Source organism: Macrotis lagotis, chromosome 1, assembly GCF_037893015.1.
Source record: "Macrotis lagotis isolate mMagLag1 chromosome 1, bilby.v1.9.chrom.fasta, whole genome shotgun sequence".
In the NCBI taxonomy this organism is placed as follows: Eukaryota; Metazoa; Chordata; class Mammalia; order Peramelemorphia; family Peramelidae; genus Macrotis; species Macrotis lagotis.
The window spans coordinates 473,941,776-473,951,334 of NC_133658.1; the positions used below are offsets into that span (position 1 = coordinate 473,941,776).

At 32.1% G+C, this 9,559-nt stretch overlaps 1 pseudogene; it reads right to left on the reverse strand.

Annotated features, from left to right (window-relative positions):
* Positions 1-2,666, reverse strand: part of LOC141504765 (arylsulfatase F-like) — a 42,281-nt pseudogene extending 39,615 nt beyond the window's left edge.
* Between the last annotated feature and the right edge of the window lie 6,893 nt (positions 2,667-9,559).

Genomic DNA, 9,559 nt, shown 5'->3' on the forward strand with positions numbered 1-9,559 from the left:
ATACCATAAGGCATAGACATTTCTTTTCAAAACTCAAAATGTGGTCTATGGCGATCTTTATGTATCAGTTAGCAGTCCCCTGTTCTCTTTGGGTTTGAAACTATTCCACTCTAAGATTTATGCTGTTTTCTGATATCATTTAACTAAAATTCTATAAGCAATTAATGACATAATACTTTAAATATCTTCATACCTGTTCGGACTGGGTTTCTGCCAGTGAGGAAAGCTGATCTACTGGGGCTCCATATTGCCTCTGCAGAAATATACTGAGCAGGTTTTACACCTTCTTTGCAGAGGCGGTCAATATTAGGTGTCCTAAGGAGGAGAAAAGGGAAAAAAAAAACATGTTTAACTAAAGTTACATGACAATTTTCAGTTAAGGTTGGATGAGTTCAGACTCACAGAACAATTAGATAATATAGATTTTCAGTTTGGGGGCGGCTAGGTGGCATGGTGGATAAAGGGGCCCTGGAGTCAGGAGTACCTGGGTTCAAATCCGGTCTCAGACACTTAATAATTACCTAGCTGTGTGGCCTTGGGCAAGTCACTTAACCCCATTTGCCTTGCAAAAAAAAACTAAAAAAAAAAAGATAATATAGATTTTCCAGTATTGCTTTCTCCTACTGCTAGTATGCTACATTACCTGGGGATGTCTTAGAATCAAAGTGTTGGGGGTTCCATTTTATTGTTTTTGGTTTTTTAATTCTCTAATTACTTCAGATTTATAAAAGTTCATTTGTACTGGTGAAAAGAATAGAAGAGTAACTTATCAAAGCTGAAAAGAAACACTGGTTACCCAACTCCTTTTTTTCTAAACCTATGGGTTTAAGAGTGACTTGCCCAAGGTCACACAGGGTTATCCAACTTCTACCCAAAGATTAATTTCCTCTATACTACCTGTGCAAGCGATTATATAGCACAAATTCATTAATCTCCAAAGTAATCTATTCAATTTTTGGACTCCTTTAATCAATATGAAATACTTCTTTTGAACTTTCATCTCTCTCTCTCTCTCTCTCTCTCTCTCTCTCTCTCTCTCTCCCCCTTCTATCTACTAATCTACTAATAAATATTGACCTTCTTGGTTCAAATGAAATACAATAGATTCTTTCTTGGGATGACAGCTCCACAAGTATCTTTATATATACCTTTTATATCTTCTCTCTTTTAGGCTAAATATTTCCCAATTGTTTCTGAATTCAATAAACTTACCCTGAAACACAGCTTTGAGATTAGAGCATCATAATATTTGTAAATCCTTCAAGAATATAGATTTAAAATTTATTGATTATCAAACAGTAGCTTTTTAAAAAAATCATCCCCCCAAGTTAAAAATGAAACAAAAAATAAGAATTGAACTTTCTGATTAACCTTTTCATCTTTTAAATAATAACTAATAAGAGTTGATATTTATATGGCATCAATAGTGTGCTAGACACTGTAATAAGTACTCTAAAAATTTTCTTTATGAAATATTTACAAAATAGTTTACAAATTTTAACACTTGATTCTTATAACAATTTGACAAAGTCTGTGCTTTTATGTTTCCCATCTTACAGTGGAGAAAACTGAGGCCAACAGAAGTTGTGAGTTAGTCCAGATTTCACAGTAAAAAAAGTATCTGAGACCATATTTGAGCTTAAGGTCTTCCTGACTCCCCTATGGGAGTCATTTTAATTTCGTTCAAAACAGTATGTTAATTCTGCAAAACAGTTTTTAAAAAGAAACACCAAGGGGCAGCTAGGTGGTGCAGTGGATAAAGCACCGGCCCTGGAGTCAGGAGTACCTGGGTTCAAATTTGGTCTCAGACACTTAATAATTACCTAACTGTGTGGCCTTAGGCAAGCCACTTAACCCCATTTGCCTTGCAAAAAAAACCCTAAAAAATAAAAAAGAAGCACCAGTTGAGGTGTCATCAATTGAAAAATTACTGAATAAATTGTGGTATATGAATGTGATGCAATATTATTTTTCATAAGAAATAATGAGCAGTTGGTTTTCAGAAAAACCTGGAAAGATTTACATAAACTGAAGTTGAGTGAAGTAGATAAAACCAGTACATTGGACACATTAAGAGCAACATTGTGTGATTACTAACTACAATAGATTTATCTCTTCTCAGCAGTTCAATAATCAAGAACAATTTTAAAAGAATTGTGATAGAAAATTTCATTTACATCCAGAGAAAAACTTTACAGAGCAAAGCATACTATGCTTTTTGAAATTGTTTTATTTTTTCTTTCTCACATATTTTCATTTTTTCATTCACAACATGACTAATATTGAAATATGTAAAACTGAAAATAGTAAATACTTATGTAAAAACTATAGCAGATTACTCCCTCACATTGGAAGGGTAAATTAAAGAGAAGACAGAAAAAACATGAATTGAAAAGTTTCTTAAATATAATTGAAAAAATTAAAGAAGATAAAAATAGCAGCAATTGATCCAGCTATATATATATATATATATATATATATATATATATATATATATATCATCATCATCATCATAGCTTAAAAGCAATAAAACAAAATTAAAACTTTCTAAACTCATACCTAATTGTCACACTGACAAAACAACCAAGGTCACCAATTCCCAGATCATCTGCCATTATCAGTAGCACATCGGGTCTGGAATCAGGTACAGTCACTGATCCACACATTTTCAATAAAAGACCAACTAGGGACAGAATAATCAGGGAGTACTGATGAAGGAAAAAAATATTTTTGATGAATTAAGAGTTTATGAAAATCACTTTTTGATGATAAAAGTGAAAAGGTATATCTAGTTCTGCTGTAAATAAGAGCATGAGCAACATTGATTTTTGTCATTTAGTGAGGGTAAATTTATTTTAAAGTAACTAATCCTGAGGGCAGTTTTGGGCAGGTTTTGTATTAATAAATTTCCTAACTGGGTGACATGACTATTTTCATTTAAAAAGGATAAAAATATATAGCATAAAATTTAGATAAGCAAAAAAATACACATTGGTGCAAGAACCCATGAGAGATTGATAAGAGTCAATCATGGACAAAATAATACCATTTATATCAAAGCAGCTCTTGTAGAATTTTCTTTAATGGTCAGATCTAAACAATTAGAAAAAAATGTTAATTCCTCATGAGTAGAACAAGCTAATATAATGAAAATGACAATTCTTTCTAAATTAAATTACTTATTCAGTGTTATATCAATCAAAATAACAAAACTATTTTAAAGAATTAGAAAAAATAGTAACAAAATTCATCTGGAGTAACAAAAGATTGAGAATATCAACGGAATTAGTGGGAAAGAATGCAAAGAAAGCCTAGCTGTATCAAATCTAAAACTACAATATAAATCAGCAATTGTCAAAAATCTGATGCTGAATGAGAAATAGAGTGGTGGATCAGTGGAAAAGATTAGGTACATAAAATCGTATGTAAATGACTTTATTAATCTTCAGTTTGAAAAATTCAAAGACTAGCTTCTGAGATAAGAATTCACTATTTGAGAAAACTGGAAAATAATATGGTAAAAACTAGGCAAAGACAAACAACTCACAACCTATACCAAGATAAGGTAGAAATAGAGTTTCTACCTTATCTTGGAGTTAGACATAAAGAGTGATACCACAAGTCAATTAGGGGAACAAGGAATAATTCACCTGTCAGCTATATGGAGAGGGAAGAAGCTTATGACAAAATAAGTGATAGAGAACATGATAAAATGTCAAATAGATAATTTTTATTACTTTAAATTTAAAATATTTTGCACAAATAAAACCAATGCTACCAAGATTAGAAGGAATGTAGAAAATTGGGAAACAATTTTCACAGATCGTATTTTTGATAAATGATTTAATTCTAAAATATGTAGAGAATTGTGTCAAGTTAATAAGAATACATATATTTCCCCAATTGATAAATGATCAAAGGATATGAACAGAACAATTCTCATTGACAAAATTCAAGCTATCTTTAGTCACATGAAAAAATTCTCGAAATCATTATTGATTAGAGAAATGCAAATTAAAACAACTCTGATCATTGCTGGAGAGATATGGGAAAACTGGAAAAGTCATATGTTGTTGATGGAGTTGTGAACTGCTCCAAGCATTCTGGAGGACAATATGGAACAATGTCCAATGGTCAATAAAATTATACATACCCTTTGATCCATCAATGCCACTACTAGATCTATATACCAAAGAGATAATAAAAAGAGGGAAAGACTCACATGTACACAAATATTTATAGCAGTTCTTTTTGTAATAACAAAGAATTGGAAATTAACTGGATGTTCATCAATTGGGGAATGGTTGAAGAAATTAGGGTTTAGGAACATGATGGAGGACTTTAGATCTCTAAGAAATCATGATCGGGGGCAGCTAGGTGGTGTAGTGGATAAAGCACCGGTCTTGGAGTCAGGAGTACCTGGGTTCAAATCCAGTCTCAGACACTTAATAATTACCTAGCTGTGTGGCCTTGGGCAAGTCACTTAACCCCATCTGCCTTGCAAAAACCTAAAAAAATAAGTCATGATCAGGTTGCCTTCAAAAATGCCTGCAGATTTGCTTGAACCAATGCTGAGTGAGAAGAGAAGCAGGAGAACATTGTAGACATAAATAGCAATATTATGTGATGATCAATTATGATAGACTTGCCTCTCAGCAGTTCAGTGATCAAAGACAATTCTAAAAGATTTGTGATGGAAAATTCCATCTACATCCAGGTAGAAAGAACTATGGAGTTTGAATACAGACCAAAGCATATTATGTTCACTTTTTAAAACTTGTTACTTGTCTTTTGTATTTTTTTCTTTCATAATATGACTAATTTGGAAATATGTTAAACACAATGATGCATTTACAGCCTTATAAGATCACTCAGTTTCATGGGAAAGATAGAGGAAAGAGAGGATGGTAAAAAATGTGGACTTCAGAATACGACAAAAAGATGAATATTGAAAACTATCTTTGCATGTAATTGGAAAGAAAGAAAATAACAAAAAAAATTTGTCTTTAATGTTCCCAGTCTTTCCTGATTCTGTCCCTTTGTGGTGACCAAGAGTTCTTCCCCCTAGCCTACTTCCAGATAGCTAATGCCTTCTTTTTTCTATATCATCTGCAATAAATAAAAGTTCTTGAAATACTTTAGGTGTTTAATTTAAAGACCCCTCTTTCAAAGTCCCTTATATGTTAAACCTTGATTCTTATAGGGAAAAAGAAATCTTTGTCCCTTATTAGAAAATTTTCATCTATTACTGAGCAAGTGTAGTGGGAAATGGGGATATAGTCCGTGTCAGGTGAATATCTATAGTTCTGTTGAAACCACTTCACCAAATAGCCATCTGATCAACCCAAGGGTAAGGTTAATTCTGGTAGTAAGAAAAGTCATAAAATACACAACATAGACCTCAAATTATATTACTCATATGAGCTGTATTCAGATCTTTTATCAACTCTCAATAATATCATTTCATATTCTGTCATTTGTAAAGTCAAAGGACATCTAAAATAAAGAAGTAGAAATATCCATTTAGGAGTGAACTTCTGTTTAGTATTAAGACTGTGGTATCATTTACTATGTAAACTTATTCCTAGCACAGCAAAGTTGATTGTAACAATAGTAATATCCACACAATTTGTGATTCACTGAATTTTCACAGGCAGCTAGAGTCAAAATAAATTTTTTATGAAAGGCAGAACGATCCCCAGTCTACCAAGATTGCCAGACTAACAGGTACAAAATAATAACCTAATTTCATTTTCAAGTTGCACATAAAAAGGTAGATTTACAACAACCTTGAGTGTTCACTTCTCCACTTGGACTTTAAAAAGAGTTGCTGCAATTGCACTTTTGTTTTGAGGTCTTAGGTTCCTTCAGAATGAAGGATCTGAAGACAAGGAGCCAGAGAAGTAATTATTTCAGAATCTAAGAAATTATGTGGTTCCTAGACTTTCTCCTAATACCCAATGACTACAAAATCTTTAGGAGTATGTGATGAATTTAGTAATCCTGGTACAGATCTGTTCAGATTCAAAAAGTAGCTTTTGTTTCTTTGTTAGTTGCAATTATTAACTTTATTGTCTACTGATTGGTTAGCCAGAACTTCACCATCCTAGGAAATACTGAGTTCATCAGAAGGAAGTATCCCAATATATCATATATTTGTAGGAGTGGTGCTTCAAATGCTACCTAAATCTTGTCCTTTGGATAAAAGAGAATTGGATAAGGAAATTTTTCAATGGCATTGTCTTACCAGAACTCCATCATGTATATTCAATTTTATGTATGTATATATTTCTTTTCTTCTTCAGGAAAGGGAATGACCACCTATAAAAATCAATTAAATACCTTTAAGTAGACTAAATTAGTAATTAAATTTAGGAGCTTCCAGGTTTTTAAGAGTTTTCTACTAATTCCTGTAAATATCAAATGGTTTTTAGTTCTCATACTAAAAAAAGCAATATAATACTAGCTGAATAACTTAATTTTTTTGTTTTCTTTTTTTTCCTTGAAGCATTTGCCAAATACCATGATTCAAATATATAAAGCTATGACAACTCTAAAATCTTTCAGTTTTGCAAAGCACTTTGAGAAACTTTCAACCAATATGGATGTTTGTCTTCATAACCTTCCAAAGTAAAATGAGAATACTCCTAAAGGAATGGAAGACTTTCAGCAACTTTAAGTAGACTAAATTAGTAATTAAATTTAACAGCTTCCAGGTTTCTAAGAGTTTTCTACTAATTCCTATAAATATCAAATGGTTTTTAGTTCTCATACTAAAAAAAGCAATATAATACTAGCTGAATAACTTGATTTTTTGTTTTCTTTTTTATTTTTCCTCGAAGCATTTGCCAAATACCATGATTCAAATATATAAAGCTATGACAACTCTAAAATCTTTCGGTTTCCCAAAGCACTTTGAGAAACTTTCAGCCAATATCGATGTGTCTTCATAACTTTCCAAAGTAAAATGAGAATGCCCCTAAAGGAATGGAAGACTTTCATAACCTTGGAGGCCCAGATATTAAAAAAAGTAACTTTGAAACATTAGGACTTCTCTCCATTTTTATAGTGTTATTGTTCTCTCTTTGGTTACAGTAAGTTTTTGAAGTCCTAAAGCTATATGAAGGTTAAGGGTCATTCAGTGTTATAGTACACGAATATATGAGAACCCTTAGAAACTCAATACCAAAGACTTTTAAACCTCTATATGAAGAAATATCTCTCTCTCTCTCTCTCTCTCTCTCTCTCTCTCTCTCTCTCTCTCTCTCTCCCCCCCGCCCTCCCTCTCCACCTCAGCATATCCATATCCATTTCTATAGCTTTCTATCTAGATATGCTTTCTATCATTAGTAATTAATTCTAAAAGAGACCAGTATTCCAATTTTCATCCCACTGAGTACACCCAACAATATTAATTCATATCCAAGAAGCTAGCTAAAGGAAATCATCTCTAAATTATTCTAATTATTCTCCTCACCCTGATAAAATTAAATTGAACCATGTTTATTGAGGAACTATTGGCCTCCTCCTCTTGTATCTGACCGTGACAATAATTTTTGAGAACATGTCAATTGAATTTTACCATGTAAAATAATTTCACCATCTCTGCCCACCACAACCACAAAAACTGAATTTCTCCAGTGAATATTAGGAGAATCAAATATCCCTAGTCACCTGTTTTAAGTTTCCTAGAACAGAAAATAAATGGACAGAATTAATCTTTCTTCTTGAATCTGACAGAAAGAAAGGCTACTTAGATCTTTAGCGGTATGGGGAGAGGTTACATGTCTGATTCAGACCTAAGTATGTATGCATTTCATTGTAAGTCTAGAGATAAATCCATAAGGATATAATTAAATATTTTGCCAAGTCCTGCATTGAAATATATTAATAGTGTGTCTATGACATTACTTTTATTTTACAGAAAACTCATCCAAAAAATAATTAGGTTAGTCAAGCATGATCTGTTCTTGAAGAAATCATGCTGTTCTTGGTCATCAGCCCTATCACAGTACCACTAAACTGTGATAACTTTGGAAAAAAAAGAATGAGGCTGGCAACTTCATGCAACTCTGCCTCACTTAAACCCAATTAATGTACAAATCAAAAGATAATCATCCATATCATTTAGTTAACCAACCAATCCACCATTAGATAATAGAATAGATATTGGATAAAGCAAAGTTTTTTTGATTTATAGCAAATGTAAAATAGAATAGAATTAATGGCATGTTTCCATATTATTATGCTTTGATCTTAAGGTATGAGATAAAATGTTTTTAAAAGACTCCAATGTATCAGTGCTACTTTTTTATACTGTTTACCTCTTACAATTGTGGGGAGATAGTTTTGTGATCTTTCTATGAAGAAGAAAAAACACTAGTAGATACTGTAATACATTAATAACACAAGCAAAAATTACTAAGTCACAGGCTTAGGCTGTGCTTAAAGTCATTTAATAAAATGACTGACCCAGAACTCTATGACTATTGTTTTTATATTTGATTACTAAACAGTCAAGAATGGTCAACTGATCCTGTTGCCTTTGAAGTTGAATGCAGTTGATTCATTCCATGATGACTCAAGAAAAACCATCTTTCAATATTTGATTAGGTGTTAGAAGAAGATATAAAGGAAATGGAAGAAAGTTTCTCTCTCCTTCAGGAACTCATAGTTACCAACCAATTGTTTTAAAGGAAGATGAACTTAGAATTGTTTCCAGGAAGACTGGTCATGACTAGCACAAAATATTTTTTAACAATATATAAACAATGTAATAATGTATTGTAAAAATCAAGATTTTACTATTTTTTATAATATGCTTATTAAAAATCATCCATTTGTTGTTGTTCAGTCATTTCTGTCATGTCCAACTCTTTCTGACCCCATTTGGCATTTTCTTGGCAAACATACTGGAGTGATTTGTGATTTCCTTCTTATAGCTTATTTTACAGATTAGGAACTGAGGCAAACAGAGTTAAGTGTCCAAGGCCATATAGGTATTAGGTATGAGGTTGAATTAGAACACCTGAAGATTCCTGATTTCAAGCTCCAGGTTCTATTCACTGCACTGCCTTATCTATTATTAAATTACAGAGGGCAATTATGAATTATTAATTTACAGAGGGCAATTATGAATTCAGAATTTTGTGTTGTCAATGTTATTGAACAGATATAATATCTGAAGACATTCTTTTTTTTAATTTTCTAATTTTTTTTATTCTCATTTCATACAAATGTTTTTTTTACATTAATAAAATATACTTGTTTACAAGTAAACAAAATATCCCTCCCCCCATGAATATAGATAGACTTGCTTGGGCAAAAAAAATCTTTGATTTTGTAGTCAACCTCTTTAGTTTTAAACTTTCTTTACTCACCTTAACCCCTTTGTCCTGTTGCTGTTCATTCTTTTTCGAACCCCACCTCTAATTTAATATTAGCAGTTGTCCTCTTTCCATCTAGGTGTGAATGCAGAAGGAGAATAATAAAACTGTGCAGATTTAGCCCACTAGAAATTTATATTGTCCCCTGTCAATATTCCATCCCTGATTGACTC